This window comes from Cavia porcellus, unplaced genomic scaffold, assembly GCF_034190915.1.
Source record: "Cavia porcellus strain 051 isolate PalLab524CR breed Dunkin Hartley unplaced genomic scaffold, mCavPor4.1 scaffold_30, whole genome shotgun sequence".
Taxonomy (NCBI): Eukaryota; Metazoa; Chordata; class Mammalia; order Rodentia; family Caviidae; genus Cavia; species Cavia porcellus.
Window position 1 is genome coordinate 9,012,499 of NW_026947513.1, and position 17,530 is coordinate 9,030,028.

Here is a 17,530-nt window from a genome sequence, read left to right on the forward strand (position 1 = left end):
GGAGAACCAACAGCTCAGACAGCAACTTGTAGGAGAACCCGCAATGCCTCCTTAACGCCTCAACCCTCAACACCTCCGTTCTTCTCCACCTATTTATCCTGGCAACTTTCCTCAGGTGGAGGAGCATCTTCACTCAATGCCATGCTGATGTAATCCAGCTGGCATTAAGTTGATCACCAGTTCTTAATCCATAACACCCTTATAGGGTTCTGGGAGGTATATTTTCTGTCCATTTCACAGAGGTCCTATTAAAATGCAAGCAAAGTAAGACAATCTTCAAGTTTATGTTAGAGGTGAAGTCAGGCTCTTTTCCTCTGCACTATCTTCCTATCCCTTGACTTTTTACTCATGGCTCTTTCAAAGACAGGACAGGTCAGCAGGGAGTATACTCATCATTTCTTTTGCAATCTTACCCTTGACACAAAAGCACCTACTGGCAACAGAGGTGTATTTCACCTGAATTACAACGACATAATCAGTTGGGCTACTCGCTGAAGCAGTTCCATTGAATATAGCTTTGAAGTATTTTGTTCCCAGATAGATTCTAGGGTTCTCTGTCATGGCTTCTAGTGGATTTTTTCAGTGTTGTGCTAAGTTTATCCAGGATCTGAGGAAAAGAATTAGAATGCTTAATTGAAAGGAGTGATGTGAATTTAGGTAAGATTGTGGTTAGGATGGTTAGGATCCTAATGCCTTTCAACTTGATTTTTTAAAAATCTGTGGATGGATTTGTAAGAAATTCCCTGAACATTCAAAACCTCTTCAAAATTCATTTTAGTTCTAAAAGATGTTAAATATGCCTTTAGGATACTTATTCTAAAAAGTAATCCCTAAAGATAATCTAGTTGTGTACCTTTATCCTACAGATTGGAAACTGAGTCCTAAAGAATTTTTTTTTATATTATGAAGATCACACAAATGGGTAAAGGGCAAATTCCTGTTTTCTCAGAACCACCCCAGTTTTAAACTAAGAGTTCTATGTTGCAGAACCCCTTTTGTCCTGGGCAAACTGGGATGGTTGATCACCGACCCTTGCACTCTCTTGAATGTTTCTATGTATTTATTTATTTTGACTATTTTTTTGAGACAGAGTCTCACTATGTAGCTCAGGCTGGCCTTGAACTCACTGTAATCCTCTTGCTGCGGCCTCCCTAGTGCTGAGATTACAGGTGTACACTACCATGTCCAGATGAGCTCTCTTTAATGTATCAGTTACTTATTTGATTGGCATAAAATGCAAAATAGAATTGGAGGGGAACCGCATACTACAGTTATTGGTAACATTCTAGAAACTGGGCAGACAGACCCCAAGTGTTCTCTCTGGTTTGTCTTGGCAGGAGGAAGAACTCAACAAACATGATAAATCTATGAGTGAACAAATGGTGCTGATGCAAAGGGAGTAATCCCTGGTCCATTTTCCTCCTTGCCATTCTAATTCCCATTAAGAAGGTGTTGGTGATTTTCTGCTTTTTCACCTGGCCAGATTTTGTTGTTGACTGCATAAGATTAAATTGGCTGCAGCCTAGGGGGCTGCTGTTTTGTTGAGGGTCTTTTTCAAGATACTTTAAACAGTGTTTTTGAATCATCTTGACAATATTGCAGGAGAAGTGGCAAAAAGCATGGGAAGAAAAGCTATCATAATGAGAAATGACAGGAGGCAGCTCCCTCACCGGGGTTGTCAAGGAAAGAATTGTTGAATAATTCAAATAACAGATTTACTCATTTCTAAATCATTTTCCACCCTGGTTTTGGAAATATTGGCAGAAAAGTTCCAGGCTAGGAATTATCTAGGAGCTGATTCATTGCTGCCGGGAGATCAGCTCCTTCCGGTGGCTTGGGGAAATCTCTGAGGATTGAGATCATAAACAGAATGTTGTGGATTGGCAGACCCGGGCTATTATTTCCTCACCCTCAGAAATGTAGACTGGTCTGGCACTGCACAGGTCTCTGGAGCAAAATGGCCTGAGCTCTGCAGGACAGATCCGCGCTGGGTGTGGCTGCTCTCCAGAGATCCACCCCCTGGGCATAGGGAAGGGCAGGAACTTGTGGCAAAACCCCCTGCATTAGGTCCAGGTGAAAGTAACTTTTTTCTTTTTAGGGCATCTCTGCAGAAGTTCAGAGGGCATCAATGGTGAGAATTATATTTTTGGATAATCTGTAAATCCATTTATCCATATTATCCTTAACCTTGTTATCACAGGTCACTGAGGTTTGGCTATACTTGTTCCTCATCTGCCCTGAGAGGACCTGGGAAGGATTTTTTATCTCTTGCCTCTAAATCCTTACCTAAATATGTTTCAATTTACCAGACAGCCTTGTGTATGCTTAGGGACATCCCTGACAGATAGATCTGTCATGAGAGTGCTTTATAAGTTCTTACTATCATAAATAATATGTCACGTGAGGTAAGCTTTTACCACTTTTTTTAGTTTAATTTTATAGTTGTTATATTTACATTCATAAAACTCTTCAGGAATAAAAAGGTGGTATTAATATCATCATTCCTAACAGATAATAGAACTAATCAACAGAGAAATGAACCAATTTTCCAAGAGACTTTCATGCCAGAGCTGGTCTAGAAATTTCAAATTAAAAGATTCACTCCTTTTATTCTTCTTTGCAAATGTTCCAGATGTAATGGTGACCCTCTGAGAAGATGGGTGAGCTGAAAACTCTTGAGTATTGGAAAAGTCCATCAGACTTCAACAAAGTCTGTTTCATTTTTTAATCTGAAAAATGAATCTGTACTCATATTAGGTCAAAGTAGAGTTTGTGCTTACTTAACACTTTAATGTACCACTCACTGTGATAAATGCACTTGTGTATTATATCCATTAATGTTTCTGAGGTGTTTATGCCAACCACTCTTTTAAGATGGATAGGGACATATAGCCATGTTTGGGACAGTCCATAGCTATTAAATTATAAAGTTTTATAGCCAACTTAGATGGAGTACAAATACATATTAAGCAATAAGCCAATTCAATTTAAGTTAAATTCAATACTTGCTCAACAATAGTACTGTGCTGGCACTGAAAAAGTATAATCTCTTTCCTTTAGGGATTTGTGGTTCAGTGAAGGAAATGGCAGCCAATATATAGGTAAAAAAGTTAATGGAGTGCAAATACGGTAGAAGAGGTTCATAGGAAAGTGGGTTTCCCCAGGGCAAGAATGATAATTATTTATTTAAGGCTATACCCCCAAAAGTTAGCTGCTTTTTAAAGATTTGGTGACTGGAAAAAAAATGACCACATGAATATATCAGTGTTCTGAGGAAGCATATGAAGAGAAAAGAACCGTGTTCAGTGTTGTTGACAGTTTTGTAGATGATGATGCTTGAGGTTCATATTAAAAGATGAATAGGATTTCAATAAAGTTGGGTACTTGTGGGAGAGAAAAATGCTCCAGAAATATTTAGCAGTGCATGGAGCTTTTGAGGGTTCAGAGTGTAACAAATAATTGGCCTTATTGGTGGCTTCCTTGAGGATGGAAATGATAAAAGAGAAATCTGAGAGATGGTAGGAATTTATAAGCTAAGGCTTACCAATGGTGGCAAGCCTATGGTACACATGCCACAGTGGGTTGTTTGTTATCATTGGAAGCTCTAAAAGGTTCCCCATCACTGGCTTAAACTGCACTGTTCTATAGGGAGCCATCATATAGTTTTAAGTAGAAAATCTCCAATTTGTGCTTTGTAAATCCTTCTTTTGTGTCTCTGTATAGGAGAGTTTGGAGGTAAAGAGAAGCTGGGACTAGGCCAACCTCTTACCCTCTAAAGAAGTAATGAGATCCTTGGGTGCCTTTTGGAGAGGAGTTGGAGTGAGGGAGTAGATTCCTAAATTATTAGGAAGTAGAAGGAGAAGAGTATTTGGCTTTTATGAAGTAGGTAGGGAAGAGAAGGTGAAGGTAAAAGTGTGACTACAGCTTCTAGTTAGTTACTTGGATGGAAACACCAAACTTGGCTAAGTACCTAGGCTGCTAACTGGATGGAAAACTCTTAAATTAGAAGTGCAATTTCAATCCCAAATTCACAAGGACTCTTACTGCTTTTCTGTCTTTCGTGTCTATTAGTATACATTTTAAAGAGGTCAAGATGATGGCTCTTTTTAATTTTGTGAGGAAAGCAGAGATGACAGTAATTTTTGCCTTGACACTTTCACAGTTTAAGCATGCCTCATAATTAGCTTTTAGGGCTTCAATAAGTAACGCAGTGACCAGAAGCTCCAAAATGGAATTTGGAGGTTTCTAAATGATACTCAATTAAAAAGTGTTCCAGACAAAAAAGCAGCAAACCTTGCTTTGAAACCTACTCAGAGTTCCGTGTCCCTAAGACGGGGAGGGAGCTGTAACTCCAGGCTGATGTTAACACTGAAAGCATTAAGCAGCAGCTGTAATTACCGACAGGCACACTATAACCCAGCATTAGGATTACTCGTAATTACTTCCGATGACTGAGGGCATAACGGGTTCATGGGTTTCCCTCAGTGTTTTGCTGGAGGCACTTAAATATAAAAAATTCCAGACTTACAAAATTCAGCACAAGGCAATGGGCTAGGCAAGAAATTGCCTCAATAAGCTACTTAAAAATACAAGTTATGATAAAAAACCTATGGGCAATATTTAAAATTTAAAAAAATCACAATAAAAAACCATATTGCCATTAATACGCTCCAAAATACTTGCCTTGCTTCAAACACTTCCATCAGTATTTCCACCTTCTGAAGCAGTTCTGAAAGTCCTCTCTCATGAGTGTCTTTCATTGTGTAGTGGTAGCAACCTTGAAGGCCTGAACTGATTGAAACATTTGTGCTTCATGGTGGGGTGATGAGCCATGAGTTGCACAGTGTCAGAGCTGATGGACAAGGTGGCTATGGACTCATCATACATAAATGTTGGCCTGATGAGACATGACTGTAAAATATGGTGAATGTTTAAATTTTAAAAATATTACAATAAAAGATACATTGCCATTAATCCTCATCAAAATACTAAAACTTTCCCCCCTTGCTTTAAGCTCACTTTTTTTTTTTTTATTGGTACTGGGGATCGAACTCATGACTGCCTGCTTGCAAGGCAGGTGCTTATGCCACTGAGCTAAATTCCCGGCCCCTTAAGCTCACATTTTTGATTAAACCCTTTGTACAAAATTAAGTTTTTTAAGGGCAATTGAGAACTTTGTTTCTTATCATTCAGGTTACATTGAGTACATAAAAAATTCCAAGTCACAAGACTTTAAATTGGGACCAATTTTAAGCTGAGTTTATTTCAATCTTTCCACTGAGGAAACTGAGGCTCAGAGAAAGTAAGGAACTTAATCATGGTTACACAGTTGATCAGTAGTACAATGCAAACAAAGAGGCACTGATTCTAGGTTTGAGGTGCAAACTTCATCTATAATGGCTTATCTGACTTTAATTTTTAAAACATTTTTTTAAAGAGCAGAATATACTGAGTGAGAGAAAGCAAGCTTCTGTCTGAGAGAGAGACATAAGGGGTCCTGAATGGGTTGGTGAGGACTTGGTCTTTTCTAGGGAATTTTATAGAGCAAAATCATGAAGTGAGGTGGGTCCAAGGTGGGCATGAGGTGGGACAGAACTATAGCAAACCAATAAGATTAATGGCTCAGGTAAAATCGGATAAATCAAGATCAAATGAGGAAGAGAGTCATATAGCAAGCAGGCATGAATACAGAATAGAGTCTTTGCCAGGAAGGGCCTGGGTTAGTGGCTCCTTCTGGCTTCCTCAAGGTGGTTGGTACCAATTAGAATATCAATTCCTGGTATCTGTACTTAGAGTGTGTTTGCAATTGTTTTGCCTTTGAGATCTGGCTTGCAGTAGAGGTTTATGTGTCCTCCAAAGTTGCAAGATACTGCACTGGCTCTTTGAAGATCCAGCCCTGTCTAACTGCCTATAATATTTCCAATTAACTCAGCTGCCTACAACATTCTGCCCTCTGAAGAAGTATCTCAAACTGCCATAAGGGAGAAACGGGTGATGACCAATCTGATTTCTTCAGGCTGATGGGGTTGTAGTTGTTGACTGGCTGTCAGAGATACTCTACAGAGGCTCTATCTAAAAGCACTTGATAGACACCAGGCATTTTCATCTTGGATAAGCATAGTTTTTATTTTTTATTTAACAAAAAAAAAAAAAAAAGAAAAAAAAAAACAAGACAAAGCAGAAAAAATGGCAGAGGTAATACATAATTTTGAAGAAAAATATTAACACTAAGAAATTGCTAGTTGATAAGTTATGTATTATCCTCTTAGAAATAGTTGTTCAAGTTACAAAACCAAAGCATAAAAAGTGGACAGATACTCAAATATTAACAGTGCAAACCATTCTGTTCAATGATGTATATGGTCATATATCTTATACGCTTAAACATACGTACAATTATATCCTTTAGAGTACTTTGGTAGGCATAGTTTTAAGTCTAGAGGATACAAAGCCAAAGAAACAATTAAGTATGCATGGGCCAAATAATATAATCAACAGGTAATTATGAGTATAGTTAAAGATTTTCACCAGAAGGAACTAGAAATGGTTTGTCTTGGTTACTTTTCTCTCATTGCTGGAATAAAATACCCAACACTAAAAATGAAGGAAGGAAAGGTTTACTTACCTCACAGTTTGTGGAGGTTTCAGTCTACAGTCAGTTGGCTCCAAGGCAGAGTGGCATGGTACCAGGGCAACACTTCAAGGCAGCAGCCAGCAAGAGCAGCCAGAACAAAAAGGGGATGAAGAACAAGCCTCTTTTCCTCCCTGATATTGTATGCAGGCCACCCCCTGGCTCCCAGGGAAGAGGTAGCACTCACAAAATCTCTGTGCCTTCCTCTTGCACAGGCTGAGGATATTATGAACTAAGGACCCTGGTCCCCTGATGAATCACTTAGTTAAACTTCTGATCTTCTCAAATCCACACAATGAACAATATCCTAGAATGGTAGTAGCTTGCTCTCCACACCCCAGGATGTACAACAGCTGAGTCACTTAGTTTGAGTTCTAGAATTCTCAAGTTAACACAATGGATAAGCCCTAACAAGGATAAGGATAAGCCAGGGAATTTTAGAGTCTGATATGTCATTGATTTGCCATCTAATATCTTGAACAAATATTGAGACATTAGCAAAAGAGTCAGAAATATACACACAACATTTAGTTTTTACAATTGTACAAATATCTTCTGTGCTGTGAGAATGTCTAATGCCAATCTGATTTTGGAGGATATGGCCTGTGTCATTAATTTTACTTTCTCATTTAGCAGAGAGAGACCAGCTAGTGTGTCATTTAAGGCCTGTTGAGTATAGTTAGTTAAGGCCTCAATATGTGTCATATAACAGATATATGGCTTTCAAATATTTTATTCCACTTCTTCTATTGCTTTTTCATAATGTCGGTTATTTCCTTTGCTGGGAAGAGCTTTGCAGCTTAAAGTGGTCTCCTTCCCCCCCCCCCCGTTTTTTTTGTTGCCTTTCGTCTGAGATCCAAGAAATTGTTGGTAAGTCCAATGTTATGAAGCGTCTCCTGGTCCCTGTTTTCTTCTAGCAGTTTATCATTTCATATATTGTATTTAAATATTTGCTCCATTTTGAATTGACTTTTATGTGTGATACAAAATAAGGGTCCAATTTAGTTTTATTGCAGGTGGTTATATAGGTTTTCCAACACCATTTATTGAAGACATTATTATCTATCCATTGTGTATTCTTGGTACTTTATTGAAGGTTAGAGGACTGAATATATATAGGTTTATTTCTGTACTTGATTTCTTGTTTCATTTGTTTATATACCCATCCATGTGTGATTCTATATTTTTTTTTGTTAATGTAGATTTGTAACATAATTTGGAGTCGGGAATATGAGGTCTCTGACTTTGCTTTTTCTCCAGTTTTTTGTTGTTGTTGTTGTTATGTGGGTTACTTTGTACTTCCACATAAATTTTAGATATTTTTTCAAAAAATTCTACAGAGTTCTGACAGATACTGAATTGAATCTGTACATTACTTTGGTTATTTTACACATTTTAACAAGTGTGAAGTCCTTCAGTCTGTGAACATAGTTATCTTTCTGTTCTATTTGTGTATTATTTACTTTTGTTCAATAGTACTTTATATTCTCCCATGTACAGATTTTTTTACCTGTTTTAGTTCATTCCTAAGTATGTAGTTCTTATTGATGCTATCATAAGTGATAGTGTTTTAAAATTAATTTCCTTTTCTAATTGTTGTTAGTTTACAGAAACATAACTGATTTTATATGTTAAGTTTGAGTATTGCCACTATTTTGAATTTGATTATTAGTTACAGTTTTTTTTAAAGAAACTAAGAACTTTGTTTTCTGAACTCTATCTTCACAGATAATTTTATTCCTTTTTGATGTGGATGACTTATATTTCTTTTTCTTGTCTAATTTTTCTATCTAGGATTTCCAGTAGTGCTGTGTTGAATAAAAGTGGTGACAGTGGAAGTCCTTGCCTTCTTCCAAATCTTGGAGAACAAGCATCATTGAAAACATGGTGCTAGTGCAGGGTTTTTCATTTATGACCTTTATCTTATTGAGGTAACTTCATTCCACCATAGCTTGTAGAGTATTTTCTTCTTTAATCATGAAAAGATTTTTAATTTCATTGGTGTTTTTTCTCCATTTCTAGAGATGATCATGTGATTTCAATGCCTTGTTCTGTTAACATGATTTATTATACTGATTGATTTTTGTTTGTTGAACCATCCCTGGGGTAAACTACACTTGGTCATGGTGTAATATTCTTTCAGTAAAATTCAGAGTTCAGTTTGGTAATATTTTGTTGAGTTTTGAATCTACATAGTACATAAGGGAATTGGCCTGTAATTTTTGTTTCTTGAAATGTCTTTTTCTGACTTTTGTAGGAGGCTAATATTGGCTTTATAAGATGCATTTGAAATATCCACACTTCCCTTTTTGGATGAGTGACATATGCTTGTTAAAAAATTGTTGGAATTCTCTGTGAAGACATTTGGTTTTGAGCTTTTTTCACTGGGAGATTCTCAATTACTGGCTTAATTTCCTTAGTCATTGTGAGTTGATTCAGATTTTCACTTGTTTTTGAATGATGCAATCTTGGGAGGTTATATGATTCGAAGAATTTTTCCATTTCTTTTCGATATTATTCACGTCTTCTGAGCTTGCTTTATTTTTTTAATTCACTTTTTCTTTTCTGACTGAATAATTTCAAATAAACATATTCATTGATTTAGTTTTTCTTCTGATTGATCAAATCTGCTGTTAGACTACATTAGTAAATGTTTCAATTCAGTTTTATCATATTCTTTAGCTCCAGCATTTCTGTTTTGATTTTTTAAATATATTTTTCTTTTATTAGTATTCTCACTTTATTCACCTATTGCTTTCTTAAACTTGCTGATGATCCTCATATTGGTCACTTGAATTCTTTGTCAGATAGTTTATATACCTCCATTCTTTAGGGTGGATTTCTGCTTTGTGTTGTCATCTGCACATTTGCAAAAAAACAAAAAATCCTTTTTATCGTTAGCTTTCTAGATAATTGGAGTCCCCTAAAACTTTTTGTTTGGATGTGTATTCTTCAAGATGTGTACATGTAGATTCTTGATTAGGAATATTTGCTAGTTTCTTCCTTTAGGAGCTCTTAATCTCTTGCTCCTTCTTGTGTCTATTAGTGATGCTGTAGGTTCTCTGACTATTTGGCAAGCTCTCATACTGTCTTTTGCTCTCAATGTCCTGTAGGCATTTAGGGGATGCTAGGTCTCATCAGCATTCAGGGACAGCAAAGACAGAATCCAGGACCTTGCACATCTCTCCTAAAAGCTGGAATACTGCACATATATTCTGATTATTTCTCTCCCTAGAAAGAAGCCTGGAGTTTGAGATTTTTCTCCTGTTCTTTCTGTGCCTGGAGATGGAAGGAGGGACTGTGGTGAGAGAGTACATTCAATTTAAAGCTTTTGCCTTTATTCTCAGTGCTTAGATTTGGACAAGATAGAAACCAGTCGCTTGAGTGGCTCTTGAGAAGTCTGCACATTGGATGCATGTCCTAGTTTTTTTTTCTTTCTTTTTTTCACTAGTGGCAATCAGAAACTGGGAGATTTTTTGCTGTTACACTGTGCTGAGCTGTGGGAAGGAACTATGGTGAATGGATGCTACAATTTTTTATAGGCTTTTATGTAGTTGGTTTTTTAAAGACTTCAAATATTTTCTGGATTTCTTCCAAAGGAGATTTGTCCACATGCTTTTGTTGAATTGGTGTCTTCATGGAAGAAAGGGCAATCAGGTGCTTCTTACTTTTCTATGTTGCTCATGGTGTCTGTCTCTTCTCCTTTCTCAAAGTGCCAAATAATTACTCCCCTATGACAGCTTTCTTAAGAGGAATGGCTCTTGTTGTATTTGCATGCTTGTGTCAGATTCCGCTTCCCAGAAACAGATAAAGCTTTGCATCACATAGTTTACTTAAAGGTGCTGTCAGAGCTTCCTGGTAGAGAAACAGGGAAATGAGAGAAGGAAGGAAAGCACAAAACTAATGAGAAAGTTGCCCCTGTGGGCAGCCGTGGGTTATTCACTACAGAGTAGATCATACCTTGGAGTGTGGTTTCTTCTAGGACTTAACACCTCCAACTTGCACCACTGAAAGGGCTGTTCCAGGGTGTAGCATACTTCCGGGCTTTCTGGCTTGCTTCACTTATTAGCTGAGCCTTCTTAATCCTGAAAGTGAAGAGTCACAATGTTTGCATCAGGAAGCACTCCAGGTGCACAGAAATTGTGGGGGCAGTATAGACATGGTGGCATCTGTCTCTGTCTCTGTTGGGATGGGTGTGTGTTTGGAGACTGCATCCCATTTCCACACGAGATACAACAGTTTTTAGGAAAAATATGGGAGATTCTAACATTTCTTAGGAGATTGGGCAGAGGAAAGTTTATGGAAATCAGAGCTAAAATATTTCTTTGGGAGAAATCACTATCATTATGGAATTATAGCATAGGGCATTTTCTATATTAAGTTCTAAACAATATAAATCAGTTTGGATAAAATTCTCAGGAGAAAATGGGCACCGAGAGTAGAAAGAACACCTGGTCAAAGACTCTAGGATTGCTACTCCCATCTAAGCCACCATCCTTCTCCTGGTCTAGTCCTGTATCCTCCCAAAATGTCTTTCTGCTTTTTTCTGACCCACTCTGTCTCCCCACACTGCCTAGTTACTCTCTAGCCAGAGGGGTGTATTAACAGTAGGTTAGATTATGTCATTTATTGGTTTTTCTACCAATGACTTTCTAGCCCGTTCAGAAAGACAGACCATACCTAACCAAGCCTAAATAAAACAAACTGAAGTCCTTTGAATAGTGACTATATATCCAGATTTCTATATGTTCAGCTCCTCACTCCTCACTCTGAGGTTATAGAGCTTCTGTTCCCATGGCTTCTTTGCTGTTCCATGACCACATCAGTTGTTTACCTTTTGGGGACCTTTCTATTTTTTTTTTTTTTTGGTACCAGGAATCAAATTCAAGACCTTGCACTTGCCAGCTTCCTATTTTCTCCTCTCCCTCAAATGCTGTTTCCAAACCCACATGGATGAAGTTCTCATTTCCTTTAGTCTTCTGCTCAGATGTTGGCTTTTCTGGTTTTTCTTCTTTCAGTCCTCTACTTTTCTTTATAGTAATTGCCATTATAACTACTGATTTCATATCCTATAGCTACAACGCAAGCTCCATAGGGGCTAGAATGTTGTTGATTGTATTCAATAATCTGTTCTCAGTGTCTAGAACTGTGTCCAGACTTCAGTAAGTGCTCAATCACTCACTAAATATTTATTGTGTAAATGGATGAATATATTAATGCATGAATATGGTTGGATGTACACTGAGGTATACTCAGGGGAAGTCTATACTGTAAGAAACTACTGCTGGTCCTGTTGGTGGTTGATTTTCTTTTTTTTTTTTTTTTTCCTTGGCGGTAATGGGGATTGAACTCAGGACCTTGTGCTTGCCAGGCAGGCACTTATGCCACTGGGCTAAATCCCCAGCCCAGTAGTTGATTTTCTACTCTTACTACTTACATCTGGAGTGGATGGAGATCCTGTCTGGAGAAGGGAAAGCTTTCATGGGTGGCTTCAGGTATTTAAGGAACTAATTCATGCTAAAAGAGATGGGGTTGTTCTTTAGAATTCACAGACCAAGACCTCAGACCACAGGAAAGGAGCTACGGAGAGGCATTTTCATGCAGTCAAAGGAGTGAGAAGTCCTCTAAATATTTGTTCTTCCATAGGACAGAAGGCTAGAGAAAGTGAGCTCCTGATCACCAGAGATGCTCAAAAAAAGACTGGATGAGGTATTACTGGGAAGTAAACGCAAGACCCAGGAGATTATGGAGGCCTCTTTGAACCTTGAAATCTGGAGTTCTGTGTAAAAGCCTCTCTAAAAAATTACCTTAGTTCAATGTGAATGACATTTATTGAATTTTCATCCAGCATTCATTTTTTCCCACAGTTGAACAGTATCACATTTCATGAAAGAATAAAAAGAATTTTTAAAAAGAAACATTTTAGGGCCAGGTGTGTTGGTGGACACCTATGATTGCATCACTCAGGAGACTGAGACAGGAAGATCTCTGTGAGTTAGAGGCCAGCCAAGGCTACACTGTGAGTTCAAGGCCAGCCTAGATTGCACAATGGAACCCTATCTGGCAAAAAAAAAAAAAAAAAAAAAAGAAAGTAAATATCCTACATTAGGCATTTCTTTTCAATTTTCTGCACTAGAAAAAAAAAATCCCAGAATTTGACTTGTTTCCTGCGCTAGGTGGTTATATTAACAACAGTGATTGTGTGGACTTTCAAAACACAGCTTGGAAGAAAGAGCAGGCATTGACTCAGGCAGCATGGAGCATGGATCTGTAAAACTTCTCTTTCACAGGTCACATCTTTCTCCACGGTACATTGTGCATGCAAGGGCTAAGCCCCAGCCTATCATCATGGCCTCCTGAGGGGAGGGAGATATTTGTGGCCCTGGGTTTCCCCATGACTTCCAAGTGTCACATCTTTTCTGTGCACACAATCACTTATTAAAATGAAGGTCTTAGATGGAGACTAAACTTATGTATTTCTTACAGACTCTTGAGGGAAGCCAATGCATTGGACACTTTGTGAACAGCAAGGTCCCGGTGTCCAACAAGGGTCTGTCTATGAAACTGCCTCTGTTTGGAGTCAGGCAGAAAATCTCATCTCAAGCCTGAGAACATTCTGAATAATTATGATGTTTACCTTTTTTATTAAAAAATTAAAAGAAAGAAGGAGATTAAAATAAAAGAGGACATAACAACATAATAACAGGTCAGAACAATTTAAGCAACATAGTGTTTCACTACAAGATAACCCGACATAATAGTAGTTACCATAGTGTCTCTTTCCTTGAAATATTTGAGTATAACTTCATATTTTATAGCATCAAACACAACATGACAGTGTAAAACCATTCAGGAGAGTGAAAGTATTATAGGGTATTTAGAACCAACCAACAGAAAATGAACAATGGTTTCTATATTATCTCCTTGTCTATAAAAATTTTTGTTTATACTATCACGTGTAATAAAATTCAATAAGATGCAACATAATAAACCAATGGAGACAGAAGAACAAAAGCTTAATGGGACTTCAAAACAAGATGATATTAAATCAGCACTAGCTATTTAATTGTCTTGTTTTCTTCATAATAACTGTTCATACCATCACAGACAATAAAATCAAACAACCCAGAATAAAACCATTTCAATTAATGAATGAAAACATTATAAGGCTTCAAAGCAATATAATGGGGAGTCATGTTTCACACATACTTCGATGTATACTTACCATTTCTTACACTAGGGAAACTATTCAGTATTTATACATGTGAGTTTGATTTATTTCACTTATGAGTATGATCTCAAGCTGCGCCCATTTATTGATAAATATCTCAATGTGATCCTTCTTTATAGCTGAATAATACTCCATTGTATAGAAATACCACAACTTTTTTATCCATTCCTCAGTTGATGGACACTTACGTTGTTTCCAAGATCTGGCGATTACAAATTGTGCTGCTATAAACATGGGTGCACATATATCACTGTGGTATGATGCTTTCAGTTCTTCTGGGAATATGCCTAGAAGTGGAATAGCTGGAACAAATGGGATTTCCAGTCCTAGCTTTTTGAGAAATCTCCAGATTGACTTCCACAATGGTTTCACCAGTCTACACTCCCACCAACAGTGCAAGAGAGTTCCTTTTCCCCTACAGCCTCTCCAGCATTTGTTGTTGGTAGTTTTCTTGATCTTGGCCATTCTTTCAGGAGTGAGATGGAATCTCAGTGTGGTTTTAATTTGCATTTCTCTAATGATTAATGATGATGAACATTTTTTCAAGTATTTGTTTTCTCTTTGTATTTCTCCATCTGAGAATTGTGTATTCATATCAGATGCCCATTTTTGGATTGGATCTTTGAATTTTGGGGGTCTGATTTTTTAAATTCCTTATATATTTTTTAGACAGAAGTCCTTTGTCTGAGGGATAGTTCACTAAGATTTTTTCCCAGTTTGTGGGTTTTCTTTTCACTATGCTGGAGATTTCTTTTGATGTGCAGAAACTTTTTAATAAGAGGCGATCCCAGTTATTGATTCTGGGAAGTATCCTGTGTGGTTTGATTCCTGTTCATGAATTCTCTACCTACCTCTATGTCTTCAAGGTTTTTAACCAATTTGTCTTCCAATAGATTTAGTGTTTCTGTTTTAATATTCAGATCTTTGATCAATTTAGATTTTAATTTAGTACATGGTGATAAGCATGGGTCTAGTTTTAGGTTTCGGTATGTGGAGAGCCAGTTTTTCCAACACTGTTTATTAAAGAGACTGTTGTTCTTCCAGTGAACATGTTTGGCCCCTTTATCAAAAATAAGGTGGTTGAATGTGTTTGTAGTTGTGGTTGCATCTTTTAATCTATTCCATTAATCTTTGGCTCTGTTTTGATTTCAGTATCATGTTGATTTTACTACAGTTGCTTTGTAGTGTAACTTCAAGTCAGGGATTGTGATGCCTCCTGCCTTGTCTTTGCTGCTTAGAACCGTCTTTGCTATTTTAGGTCTCTTCTGGTTCCAGATGAATTTGAGGAGTGATTTTCTCTAGATCTATGAGATATGTTGATGGTATTTTTATTGGGATTGCATTGAATCTGTATAGCAGTTTTGGGAGAACAGCCATTTTCACAATATTTATTCTTCCTATCCATGAGCAAGGGATGTCTCTCCATTTTCTGAGACCCTCTTCAATTTCTTTTTTCAGTGTATTATAATTTTCCCTATATAGGTCTTTCACTTCTTTCATGAGAATAATTCCTAAATATTTTATTTTTTGGTTGCTAGTGTGAATGGTATGGCTTCTCTTATTTCGCTCTCTGTGATTTTGTTGTCAATATATTGAAATGCTACTGATTTTTGAGTATTGATTTTGTATCCAGCTACATTGCTGAATTTATTTATTATATCTAAGAGTCTTTCAATGGAGTTTTGGGGGTCTTCTATGTAGAATATCATGTCATCTGCAAATAATGATAATTTAGCTTCTTTTCTTCCTATCTTTATTTCCAGTACTATATTAAATAGGAGCAGTGATAAGGGACATCCTTGTCTTGTGCCTGATTTTAAGATAAAGGCGTTCAGTTTTTGGCCATTTAGTATGATACTAGCTATTGGTTTGTCATAGATGGCCTTTATTATATTGAGGTAAAGACCATCTGTTCCAATTTTCTGTAAGGTTCTTATCATGAATGAGTGTTGGACCTTATCTAAAGCTTTTTCTACATCTATAGAAATGATCATGTGATTCTTACTTTTGGCTTTATTGATGCAGTGGATTACATTTATTGATTTACATGTGTTGAACCATCCCTGCATGCCTAGGATGAATCCCACTTGGTCATGGTGTATAATCTTCTTGATGATTTGCTGGATCCTATTTGCCAATATTTTATTGAGGATTTTTGCATCTGTGTTCATTAGGGAGATTGGCCTGTGGTTCTATTTTTTAGTTGGGTCTTTCTCAAGTTTTGGTACTAGAGTAATATTTGCTTCCAGGAATGACTTAGCAAGGATTGCTTCCCTTTCAATTTCATTGAAGAGTTTGAAGGGTGTCGGCATTAAGTCTTATTTGTATTTATTGTAGAATTCTTCAGTGAATCCATCAGGGCCTGGGCTCTTCTTTGTAGGTAAGGACTTAATTACATTATCAATTTCATTAATAGAAATTGGGTTATTCAGCAGTTTTACATCGTCTTGACCTAGAATTGGTACTTCATGTGTTTCTAGGAATCTATCTATTTCTTCTGTGTTATCAAACCTATGAGAATAGAGATTTTCAAAATAGGTGTTGATGATCTTTTGTATTTCTACAGAGTCTGTAGTGATTTTACCTTTTTCATTCCTTATTGCATGAATTTGAGCTTTTTCTTCCCTTTTTAAAAATAAGGTTGGCTAGGGGCTTATCAATTTTCTTTATTCTTTCAAAGAACCAACTCTTTGATTCATTGATTCTTTGGATTGTTTTCTTACTCTCCATTGCATTAATTTCTGCTCTGATTTTTATAATTTCCTCTCTTCTTCTTATTGTTTGTGCTGAGAAGTCTGCTATGATTCTGATAGGTTTTCCTTTATAAGTGATCTGTCTTTTCTCTCTGACAGCTTTTAATATTCTATTCTTATGTTGGATTTCTGGGATGGTGATTATTATATGTGTGGGTGTAGTTTTATTTTGGTTATGACTATTTGGAGTTCTATATGCTTCATTGATCCCGATGTCAGTTTCCATTCTCATGTTTGGGAAATTTTCTTTTTCTTTTTTTTTTTTTTTTTCGTGTCTTTTTCCTTTTTATCGGTACTGGGGATTAAACTCACAACTGCCTGCTTACAAGGCAGGCACTTATGCTGCTGAGCTAAATCCCCAGCCCCTGTTTGGGAAATTTTCAACTATTACTTCTCTAAATATCCTCTTGACATCCTTTATATTGTCCCCTTCTTTTTCATTCCTATCAATCGTATGTTGTTTTTCTTTGCATCATCTTGCAGCTGTTGAATTGTTATTTCTTGATTCCTTGTTATTTTTAGAAGATCTTGCCTTTCCTGTTCACTAGCTGCAATCCTGTCTTTGAGGTCTTAAATTCTATCTTCACTTTCATTGAGACGGTTTTCACAACTTTCAATGGAATTTTTGATTTCCTGTATATCTGTTTGCATCTGCTTTATGTATTCTGTTTAATTCTTATATTACTCATCCAGGGATTCTACTGTTTTGTTTAGTTCCTCCAGTTTTTAACTGTGCCTTCTTTAGATGTGTTCAGCATCTCTTTCATTTCTTTTATTATTTCTTCTTTGACCTGGGAGATTATTTCTAGTGTGAATTCCTTTAAAGCTTCTTGGAGTTGCTTCTTTATTTCAGTTGCTATTATTTCAGATATTTCAGGTGTGTGGCATATATTTTCTCCTATGTACATCGCTCCT